The sequence below is a fragment of the Pipistrellus kuhlii genome, unplaced genomic scaffold (assembly GCF_014108245.1).
Source record: "Pipistrellus kuhlii isolate mPipKuh1 unplaced genomic scaffold, mPipKuh1.p scaffold_m20_p_3, whole genome shotgun sequence".
Classification (NCBI taxonomy): Eukaryota; Metazoa; Chordata; class Mammalia; order Chiroptera; family Vespertilionidae; genus Pipistrellus; species Pipistrellus kuhlii.
Genome location: NW_023425529.1, coordinates 53,690,433 through 53,699,639, shown reverse-complemented (window position 1 = coordinate 53,699,639; position 9,207 = coordinate 53,690,433).

The following is a 9,207-nucleotide window of genomic DNA, read 5'->3' as shown; positions in this document are numbered from 1 at the left end:
ACTCCGTGGCTGCCTGATGTTTTCTTGGTGTAACCCCTGTTCCAGAGACCCTTGCTTACAATTTCCGAGTCATCTTTGATTCCTCTCTCTGTCATACTCAGTGTTCAATCTTCTGAGCACTTTTGTATTCAATTCCTTCTTTTGTTTTCGTTGTCATTTTGTTCATTAGTCAAGCCTGGGTTAGAAATTAGTCTCTCCCCTTCTGCTTCTTTGTATTCCAGTCCATTCTTCTTGCCCTTACCCGGCAATTATTTTAAAATCCTGATTTGATTGGGTTTCTTCTGCTCTGACCCTTTCCCCCTTCTTAAAAAATCCTGATGAAATAGCTTCCCAGACTCTGCTGATAAAAGTGCAGTTCTGATAATCAAGTTCAGACTTTTTTCTTTTCCACTGTTTCCTTACATGTCAATCAAAATAGAAGTCTTGCCCTACCCTGTATTTTCTCACCTCTTAGCCTTTGCTCAATTTTCTTTGTCTAGAATCCTTTTAGTTTAGGGGTTCTTAATAGCTTTTTAATGATGGACTCTCTTGGATAATCTGTGAAGCCAATGGGCACTTTCTCAGGATGTTTTTAATGCATATAATTATGATATAAAATTACCAAGAAAACCTATTATGCTGAAATATTGTTATAAAAGTCTATGATGTTATATGTGTCCTTTATTAATGCATTTATAAATAGTAAGATCTAGCATTGATTCTAATAACTATCATAGTAGTTTGTCTGCACTCACAATGGAAGAAAATGCTAAATTTTATTATAGGTTAGTAAAAATAAAGATATATTTTCCCCCCTCATTCACATTCTTGACCCCATGTTGAGAGTCTTAAATCTGGATCACAGATTCTCAAAGTAGAGTATGTGTCAGAATCATGTGGATGGTAAACACAGATTGTTAAAATTCATTGCTGATTCAGCGGGTCAAGGGCAGACCCTGGAATTTGCATTTCTAACAAGTTCTCAGGTGTTATGAATGTTGCAGGCCCAGTATCTATTCATTGAAAACCTCTGATCTAGAATAGGTTATTACATCATGCCATCTTTATCTACCAAAATTCTGTGCCTCGCTAAACCCAGGGAAATCACCCTCTATATTAGGGGTGTCGAACTCAATCAGAGAAGGGGCCAAAATCTAAAATCCAGCCTAAATCGCGGGCCGAATGGTTTACTGAACAGTCATAAACTGTCATTGTGATGGAAACGCAGCGGAGTGCAGTGATGACAGCGCGGTAAGGGCCACATTGCAAGGCCTGGCGGGACGGATTTGGCCCGCGGGCCTTGTGTTTGACACACGTGCTCTATATTTTCCCTGTCACCTCAATCAGGAGTTTCTTCCCCTTTAAGGACTCTTGTCCTAATTGTTCACAGTGCTCTGGTGGCATTTAGCTTTCTGCTTTGTTTTATGGTGATTGGGAACAATGTGGCTGGTCCCCACCTGGGCTTCCTGTCTCCTAAACTATTTGTCCTACTGGGAATGCTCTAAGTTTAAATCTCCATGAAGGTATAGGTGTCTTCTTTCACTCATCAGACTACTAGACATGTCTTATAGAGTTGACCCTTGAATAACACAGGTTTGCATTACGTGAATCAACATTACATGAGACATTTTTCAATTGACCTGCACAGTTCAAACTTGTGTTTAAATACCCTTCATCCTGATTATAAAAGTTTTAACAAAGTAGGTTACAGACTGGGCCTTCCAGCAAAATTTCACAAAGATGTCCACTGGCCCATGGTAATTGCATAGTATATGGCCTCATCCAGGCCACTGGTGAGAATGTTGTATAGGTCCCATCCCTGGGGAGGGTCTGAATTTTCTACAAAGGCTTCCATGGAGTACTCTGTAGTTATTGTTGAAGATACAATGAACCCACTGTGGCCTTTAGTACAGGATGACTTATCTATGCCTGACCAAGCCTCCTACCCATTGAGTATCAATAGTTTGAAGTCAGAGGAGATACAGAATTGGGTAGGTGTTGAACTACAGGATTCTGATTTCATCCCTATACTACTTAATTTTTCATATTCTCTCTTTTTCTCATTTTCTTCCTTCTTGCTCTCTCCCTCTTCCTTTCCTTTCCCCATTTTAAAGCCTTTTTAAAATGATTTTTTAGAAAGAGAGGAAAGGAGAGGGAGAGATAAAACACAGTTGTGAGAAGATGTGCCTCCTGCACACCCCCTTCTGGGGACTGAGCCAACAGTCTGAGCGTGTGCCCCGGGTGGAAACCAAACCAGCCATCTTTTGGTGCACAGGATGATACCCCGGCCAGGGCATCCTTCCCCATGTTAATCCAGTGACAAGGATAGCACTCGTGTAGGTTAGAGGTTGATCCTCAGGGTTCCTTCCAAATGGAAAATGCTGAGGAAATCGTTCCTCAGCTTTGAATCCTATCTATTTGGCAGAAGAACCATGTTCCGAGATCTCAGCTGAGGTCTGCCGCTACCTGCTCTGCTTGTATGAATTGTGGAATCTGAGTTATTCTGTCACATTCGCATGATGACTATAAAAGCAAAATATTAATTATACTAACAGCAGCAGTGATAAACATTTCTAGGTAGTGCTTTCCGGTTCTAAATGGCTTTGAGGAGACGGAAGGCAGTCATTTAATACTAATCATTCTGTGTATTATTCCTCATCTTGGGTCGGAGGGTTTCCTTTGGAAGGTAAACCCTGGCCCAGCTGTGTTGAAGGGCTCATGTTAGGAGTTATTAAATGTTTTCCCCTATGAGGCACAGTCCTAATCTTTTTCCTTATTTTTTGTGTGCATTACATCTGTTCCTTCGGTACTAGCCTTGCGTCAGTTTCTGTTCTCATATGTACATTTCAAATGAATTTATCCTCCTATTGTGGCAACATAGGAAACTACTATCACTAAATTCTTTCCTAGGAGAGGAAAACTGAAATTTTCTGAACAGATGTGAGCGTAAACCCTGGTGTTCGCAGTGGCACCCTGCCAGGTAATTTGGCAGAGCTTTGAACCCCTCATTCCCTAAGATGGTGGGCTTACAATGGTAACTAATGTTTGCTGAGTGCTTCCTATGTGCCAGGCACTATGAGAAACACTTTATGTGCTTTAGCTTCATCTTCCAACCGTCATAGATGGTAAGACACTAATAAATCCTGTTTTGGGGTATAAGAGTAGGAACTGAGGTATGGAGTAGTTAGGTAACTTGCCCAAAGTTATACAGCTAAGAAGGGAGCAAAGCAAGGACTGAATCTGCCTTTATCTGACACCAGAACCTAAAATTCCTAAAAGGACTTTATCCTGTTCAGTACTCAGGGACGCTGCAATTTAAAGTCCTCAGCTCAGCCAGATGCAAGTGTTCAGGTGAAGGCTGCCCACACATGCACCATTTTCTTTGGTCGCTTTCCGAATAGCCTAGATGAATTTGTATACTTCTGTGTGTGCGACTTAGACTGTGAGGACCGAGTGGCTGTGTGTTCATATCTCTTCTCACCTCGTGTTGGGGGTACAGACGGCGCTCGAGGATTGATAAAAAATCCTCTGCATTCTAATCCCAAACCAAATTCCCTTTACTATAATTCCCAACCAGAAAGAAAATAATTGTTTTCATGTGGAGATTTAAAGTATAATCATATGAAACTGAACAGTATAGTCTGACTTAGTACATGATTAATGATCTAAAATGGTGATTTTCAACCCGTATGCTACAAGAATTTTAAAAATATGCAATACTTGATCATTTAGTCAGGGGCATTGACCTCTTTTCCCTTATATTGTCAAATAAAAAAAATGATAACAGCCAATTCAACAATAGCCACCCTGTATGAATGAATGGGCAATATATATATATATATATATATATATATATATATATATATATGTGTGTGTGTGTGTGTGTGTGTGTGTGTGTGTGTGTGTGTGTTTTGGTGTGCTGCAGAATTTTAGTAATCTATATATATCAATATAAAAGGCTAATATGCAAAGTGTCCCCTTGGGAGTTTGACCAGGAGACTGGGAGTTTGATTGCTCACTATGATGTGCGCTGACCACCAGGGGGCAGAGTAGAATGAAGGAAGGCCCCAGCTGGCAGCTGGAAGGCCCCCATAGGCTCTAATCACTGGTCAAGCCTAGGGACCCTACCCGGCATGAATTTTGTACACCGGGCCTCTAATTAGTTTATGTGTGCCATGAGATGAAAAGAATTGAACATTGCTGACCTAAGGTACATCCTGCAGTTTGAGTGTGGTCAGGGGTGTGCAGCCCTGCCCTCCTGCCCAGCCTCATCTCATGCATTCTTCCCTAGCTTTCTTTGGGCCTCTGGACTCCCTGTGCTGTCTGTCTCATATGCTCTTTCTTATCCTCCACTCCGTCACCTCTCTCATTCCTTTGTCCTCCAGGCCTCATCTCAATCATCACTTCCTCTGGAAGCTGGATCTTTCTTGGTCCAACTGGCTCAATCTCCTTTAGCTGAGGACTCTGGGGCTTCTTTTCTTCAGAGCCCTGATCTCTGCTACAAGCAGATGGCCACACATTCCTGAGTGGCTTCCTCCCTCTCTGTTCTGTAGACTTCCTGAGGGCAGGGGACGAACCTGTTTTGCTAAGCTTTGTATATCCAGCCTTTAGCCCAGTGGCTCGGACATAACACGCATTGAGTGCCAGTGCAAAGAAATGCTTGGCTTGGAGCTCTCTCATAATGCCCATCATCCCACACAAAATACTTCTGCTCTTGGGTCTAGACCACATGTGTCAAACACAAGGCCCGCGGGCCAAATTCGTCCCGCCAGGCCTTGCAATGTGGCCCGCACCACGCTGTCATCACTGCACTCCGCTGCGTTTCCATCACAATGACAGTTTATGACTGTTCAGTAAACCATTCGGCCCGCAATTTACGCTGGATTTTAGATTTTGGCCCCTTCTCTGATTGAGTTCGACACCCCTAGTCTAGACCTTTGCCATTGTCTCCACCATCTGTAAAACATAAACGAAAGCTCCACAAGGGCAGGGCTAATTGTCTGTTCACTTAACATATCTCAAGCACCTGGAAGTGTGTCCCAGGTAGCAGGTGCTCTGAAATATTTGCTGAATTAATAAAGGGGTCTGGAGAAAGTGATTTTCATTGAGCTGTAATATTCAGGTGTATGTGCAAACCCAGTTTCAGGACAAGTTCCCTCCCTTTCTCCCCTGACTTCCTACCTTCTAACTAGATTGCATTTTCAAGCTCCTCGCTTTAGAACCATTAACACTGCCCACAGGTAGGGCCTCTGTACATATTTTATGGGAGCCCAGAGCTGGGAAATATCAAGGAAGTTTCCCAACAATACACACCTAGCAATGGGGGATCCAAGAATAGATTTCCCAGGTATCTCTGCTCCCAAGATCAATCTAGAAATGCTTCAGAAATACATAAGCAGTGTTCGCTGAACAAGCACCAAGCAAGCATATCAGGTGGAAATGTTTTCTTTTAAAAACTTAACAACTTTTTTGAAAGGACAGCATGTTAAGAAGGCGTGTTTGCATTGTAAGCCGTAGTTTAGGCGCGTATATAAATAAGAGTGCTGTCGCGTGCCTGAATCCTCCCCTCTCTGTTACTTTACAGAAGTGTGTCAACCTGCTCCCCCACCCAACCCTTAAAGGTTCCTTGCAGGTGAGCTTCCCAGTGGCCTCATTACATAAAGGAGGCAGGAGGTCCAAGATGGTGGTGGCTAGGAGAACATTGAACTCATCCCCTCCCCTGAGCAAACTCGAATATAGCACCCCGATAGAGAGAGCAGCTAGCTACTCCCATAAGACAGCTGAGGGCTGAATGAACAGCTTCTGATCAGCAAAGGGGGGAAAGAGACAAAATATAGAATAGAAGGCTGGGGAGCTTGCAGAAGCCCTTGGGAGTTGCGAGAACTCTCCTGACTGGGGAAGCCAGTGAGCATCATTAAGTGTCATCCCCCCACCCCCACCCCCCAATAGGGCCCCCAGAGCTCTACTCAGGTGCTTAGCCTATCTGCAAATCTCATGCATCCCCAGCTACATTGCCAGGAGCCTTTTCCCCCTCACAAAGGAAGCAAGCAGGAACAGGACAGTCACCACACCCTTTCAGCCTCCCTTCCAGGAGCCACTCCAACCCCTAGGCCAGTGTCCCATGCACCATAAGTGCCTGCTCTACTCCAACATGCTTTTCAAAAGTACCAGGCACATAAAACCTACTCAGGACCACTTTCGCTACAACAAACGAAAGAGACTGTGTAGAGAAGACTGGAGAGCCGTGGGAGCTCTCCAGGGACTGTGGACATTCTCTGAGGTCAGAGGTCCTGGGAAACACCATTATTTCCCTCCCCTGCAACTCCCATAGGGTGGGTGGGGGTTCTGTTCAGGGGCTCTGACCTACCTGTAAGTTCGCCGCAGACTGAGCCCCTCTCACCCTGCGGAAATAAGGAAAGAGGCAGGATCCGTAAGGCATTATTAAACACACCTGAGCTTCCCACCTGGGGCCACTCTGGTTTGGTAGGCCAGTGCCCTGGATGCCTGAAGCACCTGCTCAGCTCCTACTGGCCTGCAAAACCCAGCTGGCACACATAGAGGCTGCTTTTACATAAGACCACATTTTAAAGACTGGAAAAGATAACTGTTTTTTCTAATTCATAGAAACAAACACCAAACATCAAACAAAATAAAGTGACAGGAGAATATCTTTCTCAAATGAATGAACAAGGAAAATCCCCATAACAAAGCCCTAAGGAAGTGAGAGTGGAATAGAGGAATTTAGGGAAAATTTCAACAAAGAGAAAGGATAGTAGAGAACCAAGCAGACCTGAATACAAGAACTGAAATGAAATATACATGAGAAGAAATCAACACCAGGTTAGCTAATACAAAAGGATGGGTCAGTGGCCTGGAAGAGAGACTAGTGGAAATTAAGCAATCAGAACAGGAAAAAGAATTTTTTTAAAAATGAGGATAGTTCAGGAGACCTCTGGGATAACATCAAAAACACTAACATTCGCATTTTAGGGCTCCATAAGGAGAAGAAGGAGAGAAAGGAACAGAAACTTTGTACAAAGAAATAATGTTTGAAAACTTTCCTAACCTGGGAAAGGAAAGACATCCAGATCCAGGAAGCACAGAGTTCCAAACAAGATGAACCAGAAGAGACTCACACCAAGATATATTGTAATTAAAATGGCAAAAGTTAAAGAGACAATCCTGAAGAAAGCAAGTGGAAACCCCATAAGGCTAGCAGCTGATTTCTCAGCAAAATTACAAGCCAGAAGGGAGTGAAAGCACATCTTTAAAGTGCTGAAAGAAAGGAACCTACAACCTAGAATAATTTATCTAGCAAGGTTATCATTCAGATGTGAAGGAGAGATAAAGAGTTTTCTGTGCAAGCAAAAACTCAAAGGGTTCACCATTAAACCAGCTTTATAAAATAACTAGGGGCCCGATGCATGAATTCGTGCACCTTGAAAGGAGCTGTGGGCCCAAAGGCTGCAGTGGGCTCAGGGGTGGGTCTCAGCCCATCCTCTGCACCCCCATCCGGCCCCTCCCATTAAGGCCCCCAGCCCCCTGTCCGCCAGCAGCCCCGTTCCTGCCACCACCATGCCCACCTGCTGATGGCGCAGGGCCCACTTGTACCTACCGATGGCATTGAGTTATTGGAGCTGTCACCAGCAGTGGGTGCGAGCGGTGGCTGCGAACCTGATTGCCCCTCAGGAGCAGGGAGAGGTGGAGAAGCCCTCAGGGGCAATTGGGGCTGGCAGCCGCTGCTCGAATCCACTGACAGCGTCAGGTGATCGGGGCCGGTGCCAGGCGCTGGCAGTGAGTGTGAGTGGAGCTGGTGCTGGCAGCAGATGCAAAGGCCAGGTGGAATGGCACCACACTGGAGCAAAGAATCTTCAGTAACCACCAGAGGCTCGCCCTGATGACAGCAATAGAGCTCTGCCCCCGTCTGGCACCCCTGCTCACCTGCTCTAGGCTTAGACGCTGACATTGTTCTTAGTACCAGGCGTCTTCAAACTGCGGCCCGCGGGCCACATGCGGCCCGCAGAGGAGTCTGATCCGGCCCGCCAGGTTTTTTGGGCAGTGAGCGCAGCCGAGGTGTTACAGTAGGAATTAGTAGTTCATATAGTCCGGCCCTCCAGCTCTCTGAGGGACCGTGATCTGGCCCCCACTTTAAAAAGTTTGAGGACCCCTGTATCTTAGCTATATCTTTTTGAATACTCAAACCTGTGCAGTCTCCTTTGGCAAGGGCAACAACAAAAAAATTAAACAAAGAAACTAAAAGAGTTTTCACAGTGAAAGAAACTATCAACAAGACAAAAAAGACAACCTACTGAATGGGAGAAGATATTCACAATACATCCAATAAGGAATTAACATTAAAAAAAAAAAAAAAGGAACTCATACAATTTAACACCAAAAAATAAAAAAAATTTAAAAAAAATTTCAATTTAAAAATGGGCAAAGGACTTGAATTGATATTTCTCTAAAGAGGACATACAGATGGCCAAGAGACATATGAAAAGATGTTCAACATTGCTAATCATCAAGGAAATGCAAATTACAACCACAATGAGATATCAATGCACCCGTGTCAGAATGTTTATTATCCATACATCAATAAACAAGTGCTGGCAAGGATGTGGAGAAAGGAGAACCCTCATGTGTTGTTGGTGGGAATTCAGACTGATGCAGCCACTACGGAAAACAGTGTGGAGTTACCTCAAAAAATTAAAAATAGAACTGCCATAATGTCCAGCAATTCTATTTTCCCCCCGACCCCGATCCAGGACCCTCTTCAAGGCTGGACAACTGGCCCCACCCATGCACCTTTATTCTATATAATAAAAGGGTAACATGCAAATTGACCCTAATGGCAGAATGGCCAGAATGACCACTGGACCAGTCACTATGATGTGCACTGACCACCTCTTGGTCCCTTCCCCTGGCCGTCAAGCACCGATCACCTGATGTTGAATGGGGAACCGGGGGTGGGTGGCAGTGGGGGGTGGAGCCAGCTGTGGGCAGCTGGGGAAGATGGCCCTGGTTGCAGGCCAGACCTAGGGACTATACCCACACACAAATTTCGTACACCGGGCCTCTAGTTCAGCAATAAAAAAATAACAAAATCTTGCCATTTGTGACAACATGGGTGGATCTTTCTAGAGGATATTGTGCTAAATGAAATAAGACAGAGAAAGATAAATGCCATATGATTTCACTTATATGTAGAATCTTAAAAACAAAACAAAT